Genomic DNA, 9651 nt, shown 5'->3' with positions numbered 1-9651 from the left:
CTGTAAACATGTATCATGGTTTGGCAATATCAGAACATCCTCTGATTCCCTCATTTCTGTGTTTATCTCACCATAGACCTGGTAAAAGATCCCCAGGTTCTATATCTTACTAATAATGGATATTAGATAAAACAGAAATCAAGGTAGTAGGTGAGTAAAAACTCTTCACAAATAGTCCAGTGGTAGCTGGAGAAGATTGTATCTGCTTGTGAAAACCGATTCCATTTATTTCCTCCAAATCTTCATTCAATAAAGTCCTGTTAATAGGTGACGTTAGGGAATATTTACACCATGGAAATTAGCAAATACTATATATCAGCGCTCTTTTTTTTTCTTTCTGTCAGTTGTTAAACATTTATGTTCATAATACTGAACAACAGTCAGGGAGTCAGATTAAAGGAATAGGGCAAAGATGGACAGTCAGAGTCAGCATTAAACTTAGACCTGAGTGACATGCCAGCCATATAATCTAGCAAAAAGTATTTCTGATAGAGTATTAAGATGTGGGAAAACCATAAACTGGAAACAATCCCAATGGGTTTGAAGAGCAGTAAAGAGGAATAGAATATATTTATCAAGAGGTAGTTCTATTAGAAGAGATTGGAGGGACGCCTGGGTGGCTCAGTCAGTTAGGCATCTACCTTCAGCTCAGGTCATGATTCCAGGGTCCTGGGATTGAGTACCGCATTGGGCTCCCTGCTCAGTGGGGAGCCTGCTTCTCCCTCTCCCACTCCGCCTGCTTGTGCCCTCTCTGCCCTCTCTCTCTGTCAAATAAATAAAATTAAGAAAAAAAAAAGAAGAAGAGATTGGAAATGCAGGCAGAAAGTCAAATTGCATAGGATTTATGAGTCATGATAAGGATTTTGAACTTTAAAACTAAATCCAAAAGGAAGTCCCTAAAGAGTTTAAGCTGAGTTATGACATGATTATATTTGTTTATAGAGAATAAACTAGATTATTTGTGCCAAGTGAATTGGGGTTGTGGGTATGCAAGAAGTACAACCAGTTATGAAAATATTATAATGACTCAAGTGGGAAATAAGGGTAGCTTGAACCAGATTGATGGTATAGATGTAGAGAAATCTATAAAGATTTGGTTATTGTTTGGAGGTTGTTTCTATAGGACTTGATGATGAATTTAATGTGTGGAATAAAGGAAAACTCTCAGGCATGTAGCCTAAGTTTTTCATCAAATCATTACATCATTTACTATTAATGGCAAAGACTATGAGAGGAGAAAAAGACATAGATAGATGGTACTATTTTAAATGTTCTATATTTGAGTTACATATTACATATATAATGAGAGATGTCAAGTAGGTAGTTGAATATATAAGTACCGTGGTGCAAGGAAGAGTTCAGGGATATTGATAGAATTTTGAAAATTATCACTGCATACTCTATATTTAAAACCAATAATAATAATAATAATAACAACAACAACAATAATAATAATAATAACCCAGTGGAATTACCTAGTGTTAAGGAAAGAGAAAGAAGAGTATCCGAAACAGATTCTTAGAACACTCCAATGGAAGTGCAAGAGTAGTAGAGAAGCCCACAAAGCAAAGTGAGTTGAAGGAGCCAGAGAGATCAAAGAAAAATGAGGAGAGCTGTCACTGAAAATAAGAGAATAAAGTTTAAACAAGAAAGCTGTGTTCAATCCTGATGAGAGTTGATGAATATAAGACCTGAGCTGGACTGGTGGGTCCAGAGACAAAGGGAGTGACTAAATAGTAAAAGGACTTAAGAAAGTGGAAACAGGTTGAGTCATCAACTCATTCTATATATTTTTTTCCATGAAGGGGAACAGAAAAATGGGAGATGGGGGCTCAATAGAGGAATTGTCTTTAAGATCAAAACTGATCTTAAAATTATGTTTGTTAACTCCACAGAAGTTCTTGTTATTTATAATAGGATAATTTTTATATATGTGATACTTCAGATTATATATAAATATTAACTATTTTACTCAATTTTTATCAAAAATTTAATAGATGTATTATCTACCTGGAATTTATTGTATGGTATAAGGTAGGAATGTTCCTCCACATATAGTTAGTTTCCTAAGAATTTTTGTTTAAATGCCCACATTTATAGTATTAGTTTCTGGATATTTGGTTTCATTTATTTTTCCATTCTTCTATGAGCACTAAAGTCTTCAAATTGATACTTTTAGGGGATGTATTTTCTTTTTTTCTTTTTTCCTGTCAGAATATCACAAGATATCACAGCTCTGTCTTTCAAAGTGCTCATTTTTTACTTCACATAAGCTATAAATTATCCAGTCTAGTTATATTTAAAATTATATAGCTATATTAATAAGAATTACATAAAATTTATAGATTAGTTTGTCTTTACTCCAGAAACATGGCAGACGTCTGTGTTTTTTCAGATACTATTTTATTCCTCAGTAAAATGTATTTTTTTTAGCATAGCCCCATCACTCTTCACACATTTTCTTGTTTTCTAGAACAACAAGGTATTCCAGCTCATTCTCCTGTTTCCGTGATAAAGATCTATAATCAAGCATTTCACTAAGGGTTCTGATTCATTTCAGTGGGAGATAGTATTTAGAAATGAATATCTGAGATCTAAGTGCCCTCTCGGTGAAATTACTGTGGCTTTCCTGGTTGAAAGGAAGAAGACTGCGGGTAGAGACATAGATCACCCAAGCTACATGTTTGTGGTGAACCCTACTTTTCTCTAAGACTGAATCTGTACATATTTCTTTCTTCCAAGTTTTTATTTAAATTCTAGTTAGTTAACATGTAGTGTAACATTGGTTTCAAGGGTAGAATTTAGTGATTCATCACCTACACAAACACCCAGGGCTCATCATAACAAGTGCCCTCCTTAATACCCATCACCCACCCACTTCCCTCCATCAACCTTCAGTTTGTTCTCTATTGTTAAGTTTCTTATAGTTTCTTCCCTCTGTCTTTTCTTTCCCTCTTCCCATATTTTCATCTGTTTTGTTTCTTAAATTCCACATGTGAGTGAAATCATATGATATTTATCTTTCTCTGGCTGACTTATTTCACTTAGCATAATACATTCTAGCTCCATCCATGTCATTGCAAATGGCAAGATTTCATTCTTTTTGATGGCTGAGTAATATTCCATTGTGTATATATACACACAAACCACTTCTTCTTTATCCATTAATCAGTGGATGGACACTATGGACTCTTTCCATAGTTTGGTTATTGTTGATAATGCTGCTATAAACGTCAGGGTGCATGTATCCCTTCAAATCTATATTTTTGTATCCTTTGGGTAAATACCAAGTAGTGCAATTGCTGGGTTGGAGGGTAGATCTATTTTTAACTTTTTGAGGAACCTCCATACTGTTTTCCAGAGTGGCTGCACCAGTTTGCATTCCCACCAACAGTGTAGGGGGGTTTTCCTTTCTCCACATCCTCACCAACATGTTGTTTCCTGTGCTGTTAATTTTAGCCATCCTGACAGGTATGAGGTATTATCTTGTCATGGTTTTGATTTGTATTTCCCTGATGATGAGTGATTTTGAGCATCTTTTCATGTGTCTGTTATCCATCTGGATGCCATTTTTGGAAAAATGTCTATTCATGTCTTCTGTCCATTTCTTAACTGGATTATTTATTTTTTGGGTGTTGAGTTTGATAAGTTCTTTATAGATTTTGGATACTAACCCTTTAACAGATATGACATTGGCAAATGTTTTCTCCCATTTTGTAGGCTGCCTTTTAGTTCTGTTGATTGTTTCCTTCACTGTGCAGAAACTTTTTATCTTGATGAAGTCCCAATAGTTCATTTTTGCTTTTCTTTCCCTTGCCTCCAGCAACGTGTCTAGTAAGGAGTTGCTATATGGCCAAGGTCAGAGAAGTTGCTTCCTATTTTCTCCTCTAGGATTTTGATGGTTTCTTGTTTCACATTTAAGTCTTTTACCCATTTGAATTATTTTTTATTTCATGTAAGAAAGTGGTCCAGTTTCATTTTTCATTCTTCACATGTTGCTGTTCAGTTTTCCCAACACCATTTGTTGAAGAGACTGTCTTTTTTCCATTGGATATTCTTTCCTACTTTGTCAAAGATTAGTTGACCATGTAGTTGTGGGTCCATTTCTGGGTTTTCTATTCTGTTCCATTGTGAATCTGTGCATATTAATGTAATCCTCTTCAAATTGAATGTTGGCTATCATTTCAAAGATTTTCAAAAAGCTGCTCAATTTTACCCCCTTTTTCCCCTAATCTGGTTAGGTATTTTAGCCAAAAGTTTTCCAAAAATCTCTAGAAGACTTAATTTTTGTCTTAGTACTGGAACACTTACATATTAAACATACCTTAATATACCAATGCTGGTTAATATTTCCAGAGTGCTAATAATTTGAAAGTGTCATCTTTCAAATCTTTTAGGCAAAGATCACTTTTTTTTAGACTCAAGAGCCTTTTTACACTTTTATCAAATCAAGACACCCACTTATCCTCTACTTTTGATGTACTTATACATCACATATTTTGGAATTCCTTTTGATGTCCTTAAATTCTTGTTTTGTCTAATTTCTAATATGTAACTGACTTGCCATACTTTTAAGATTTCCTGTACATTCATTCCTCATGTATCTCCATATTATACTATGATTGCCTCTACTTTGATGTAATATTTTCCCCCTGAATATTTTAATATTAACAAAACTTTAAAAGTGTCGTTAGTAGTTCAAGGATGTAAGAACATCCTCTCTTTGAACTTAATATTTGAAAAAGGTTGCAAAATCATTTTACTGGAGCCACATTTTAGGATTGCAACAGGTTAGAAAAGCCTCATACCAAAAATGGTAAGAAAGGTTTTCATTGTAATCAGTTATTATAACTAAATCAATAAAGCTTTAGAAAGGAATAAAGAAAGAAGAGAAGGAAAGAAGATCAGAGCAAACTAAATGTTCCCCATGCTTTAGTCCTACCATACACTTGGAACTGAGCACCCATTTGTGTCCCCACCTCCCAAAAACAGGAACCCCAGGGCAAAAATACAAATGTAAGAAAGGAAAATACAAAGAACAATGTATTGTTTCATTTGTGAAGGAATATTAATTTGACTTCTATAATGAATAAATACCAGCAGTTGCTTTAGTATGCTTTCAAAGCTTTTTTAAATTAAAAAAATTCAAACTGATTCTTTAATTTTTATGTTTTTTTAGGTCCTCAAGTATGTGTGCTAGGAAAAATATAGTACATCTTGAGGCAATGTTTGGGTAATAAGTTTCTAATTTTAATAACGTTACCTATATTAACATAGTTCAGTGTTTTAAGTATTTTTAGACATAGAATATCAAGGCAAAATAATATGCATCAGAAGTATAAAACTTGTGAGAGAGAAGTTTAGAGTAATTCATTCCTGAGACTGTTTTCTTAGGTGGTTCAATAGATCCATCAGAACAGAGTGAAGTGAAAAGTGATTTATTTTTTTTTAAAGAAAAAAATATAGGGAGAAATATTGAGATAAAATTCAACTTCTGACATGAAAAATGGAATAATGCAGCAGCACAAAAAAAAGTATGTAATTTAGGCTATTTTCTTGGAGATTAGACTATCACAGTCTTAATGGACAGTTTTAAATATCAAAAAGGGATGAATAATGTAACAACAGGAACTTGATATAAAATGATAGATATTAAAAATAGAGAATGGAACAGAACAAATAATAAAAATTATAATCCATCAAAACTTGCATTTAAAAAATAAACGTTAAGACTATGAACCTTGAAACAGATCCAAAGTAGCCAAGATAGTCACATGCTATAAAAAAAATCTATTGTATTTTAAGAAAAAGAAAATAAATTATTTGCACACACAAGCAAAAAGTCACATATAATGGTAAGAAAATCTGACTTTCAGCTACACGTTATTCCAAAAGGTAAAAGAACAACATATTTAAGAAATTCACAAGAAGAAAAATAGTCTTAGCTAAGAATTATATGTACCAGCCAAACTTAGACTCAAGAATAAAGATTGCAGACTACCAGTTTGGAAAAGCACGACTTCTGAGAAAATAGTTCTGTGAGCCCTTCCTGAGAAGCTTACTAGAGAACATCATTCAAACAACCAACATGACTAGTATAAGGACTGGTATTAAGCAAAAAAAATTATATTTACCTAACAATGTAAGATTAAATGACATAAGGGAGACAGTGTGGAATATAAGAGCTACATGCCCTGACAACATAGACACATTGTAGTAAAATAAGCTTGCCAATTGCCTGTAGATATTAACAGAGGATATAGGAAGGAGAAAGCAAGGACAGACGTTAGAGTTCCTTAATATAATATGTTTTATGATTTTATTTTGGACTCCTGTAACTATTTTACATATAACTATTTTATGTATTTACAAAATAAACTTAGTTCTAAAAAAATTCCAAAAATCAGTGGGGCATCTGGGTGGCTCAGTTGGTTAAGCGTCTGCTTTCTGCTCAGGTCATGATCCCAGGGTCCTGCGATCCAGTCCCATGGACTCCCTGCTCAGCGGGGACCCTGCTTCTCCCTCTCTCTCTGTCCCTCCTCCCCTGTTCATTCTTTCTCTGTGCCTCTCTCTCTCTCTCAAATAAATAAATAAATAAATAAAATATTATGAGTGGGCTTAAAACACAATAATTTGTCTGTGTATTCTTGGTGGGATTATACTCTAAAGATGAAGAAAGAATGGCTACAAAATCTTAAACTGATTTCTGTAACTGTATTGTTGGGGATACTACTGATATTGCTATTCTGAAACTTGTTTGTGTGTACTGTCAGATAAATCAAATGAGTCATATGGTGCTCTAGATGAAAATCCAGATTTTCAGCATAGATGAAAAGCCATCAATAAATGCATATAAAAATCATGTAATTCTGATTTTGATTTGGAAGTATTAGTATGAAAAATGTTATCACTCCACCCATTGAAACAGTCTAGAAATAATGATCATAACAATAAATAGCAATAAACTCTCCTAATCCCCAGATTTTGTTATCTAACTAATACTTTTCACTAAAAGAAACCGGACTTCTTAGAAAAATAGTTAATTCCGGGTTTAGGGTAGGAAATATCAAGATGAGATGGAACCGCTTGTTCAAATAAAAGCAAGGAAGCAAGCCATCAAAGGCTTCCAGAATGAAGGCTTCCAGAATGTCTAAAGAATGAGAAGCCAACCTGAATAGAATTCCACTAGCCTAAAAATCAGAAAATTTGAGCACCCCTAAGAACAATAGATTGAAAGTATTGAAAAACATCAAATATGATTAAATTGACAAATTAATAATGATGCTAAATCAAAGTAAGAAATTCATTGATCACTTTTAGAAGACACTTGAAGACTAACGCAGTATTATGAAAACAAATAAATAAAAGAAAAGAATCTGGCAGTTTTCTGCCTTTCCTGCACAAACTGTATCCCCTGGTTTTTATTTAATTTAAATTTTATTTTTATTTTTTTAATTTTTATGACTGAAGTATAGTTGATATACAATGTTATATTAGTTTCAGGTGAACAATATAATGATTTGACATTTCTTTACGTTACTCAAAGCTCACTACAGTAAGTGTAGTCACCATCTGTCACCATACAACGTTAATACAATATTACTGACTATATTCCCTATGCTGTACTTTCCATATCCATGACTTTTTTTATTTTATAACTGGAGGTTTGTACTAGAATATCACAATTCTGCAACACCTAATTTATTAATGGACATAGGCCACGGAAATCAATTCATGTTAACATAACTAAAGCGAGGGAAGCAGACTATGTGCCTCGTTTAGAATGCCACAGCACTACTGGATCCAAACATAAATCAGATCAAGTTTCTAGCATTCACTGACAATTCATTAAAGATACAAGGTGAGAGGAGAATGCTGAATGACATGATGGGGGTGATGGGGGATGCAATCAGCCAACTCCAGACTCTGGGAAACTCTACATGACAAATTGCCTGGCTTCTTCAACAACAATAAAAAGCCATAAATAAATGTAAGAGATTAAAAAAGACTTCAGAAATATATCAACCTATGACAATTATGGAATTATTATTATTTGGATCCCAATTCAAACAACCAAACTGTGAAACAAACACATTAGAGAATTGGGGAACTGTGTCCTTGACTGAATATTTGATGATACTATGGAATTAATTGGTACTATAATTGCTTTTTATGGAGTCATTAATATTTATGGATACATTCTGAAATACTTATGGATGAACTTAAATAATGTCTGGAGTGACTTCAACATAACCGAAGACAGAGATGAAATAAGATTAGCTGATTACATTGTAATTACTGAATTATTGAAGATTGGTGATGAGGAGCTTCATTATACTGTTCTCCATGCTTTGGTATATGTTTGCAATGTTCTGTAATAATAAGTTTGGAGTTTAATGATGACCTGTATGTTGAGATGGTGATGGGAATAGAGAGAAATGGAAACCATGAGGGGGAGTTGGACGTGTTAACGGATAGGACTCAGCGGTCATTTGGGGCTAGATGGGGAGGGGAAAGAGGAGCGAGAGGAAATAGCTCCCAGATGATCCAGATATGCACCCCAGCAGTTTGGGCTCTAGACAAGCATAATGTGCAGTGGATTTATTCAGATTATAGATTTTGCTTGAATGCTGAAGTGAGAGGAGAGTGGAATAAGTGAATTAAGGAACTTGTAAAGACTTCCTTACAGTGATAGATCATGACTGGACCAGAAGAAAGGTGACACCATGAGAGTCTGAGACACAGGGCGAAAGGAGAGTGCTCTCGACTTTTGAATTGCCACCAGCAGCCTGTTTCATGTTAGGCAAAACTTTTGATATAGGTTTTATTTGGTTTCCACATCTGAAAATTGATAGTGGACTTAATATATAGTCATTTGCAGCCCCCAAATACATTTCACTTCACATATCTATCTTCTTTTTTGTTGGTTAATATTCCCCCACATAAAGAAAAGAACTGCTTGAATTTATTATTATTTTATTTATTTATTTATTTGACAGAGAGAGAGAGACAGCGAGAGAGGGAACACAAGCAGGGGGAGTGGGAGAGGGAGAAGCAGGCTTCCTGCGGAGCAGGGAGCCCGATGCGGGGCTCGATCCCAGGACCCTGGGATCATGACCTGAGCCGAAGGCAGACGCCTAATGACTGAGCCACCCACGCGCCCCAGAACTGCTTGAATTTATATATTGATTAAAGATACACCAGCTCACTATGTTCTCTTAAATATCTGTTTCCCAACATAGCCTCAATTGTGAGGAAAGCATGTGATAAATGAAGTTTACTCTTTTTTTAAAAGATTTATTTATTTTTTTGAGAGAAAGAGAGAGCACCAGCAGGGTCAGGAGCAGAGGGAGAGGGAGAGAGAGAGACTCTCAAGCAGACTCCCCACTGAGTGTGGAGCCCAATGTGGGGCTTGATCTCATGACCCTGAGATCATGCCCTAAGCCAAAATCAAGAGTTGGATGCTTAACCGACTAAGCCACCCAGGCGCCTCAAGTTTACTTTTTGAGTGTGTGTTTTGTACTTTTGTTTTTAAGGGACTTTGTGCCAAGTTTAAAATTTCTAGCTCTCTGCAGCTCCAGTATTAATCATGGTATAAAATTACTAGAGTAACCATAATCTGGGGCTGTTTGCAAAGCTGTGTATAACCTT

The sequence above is a fragment of the Leptonychotes weddellii genome, chromosome 12, assembly GCF_054177405.1.
Source record: "Leptonychotes weddellii isolate Sample4059 chromosome 12, ASM5417740v2, whole genome shotgun sequence".
Classification (NCBI taxonomy): Eukaryota; Metazoa; Chordata; class Mammalia; order Carnivora; family Phocidae; genus Leptonychotes; species Leptonychotes weddellii.
The sequence above is the reverse complement of the archived record's forward strand: the minus strand, read 5'-3'. Positions refer to the sequence as shown.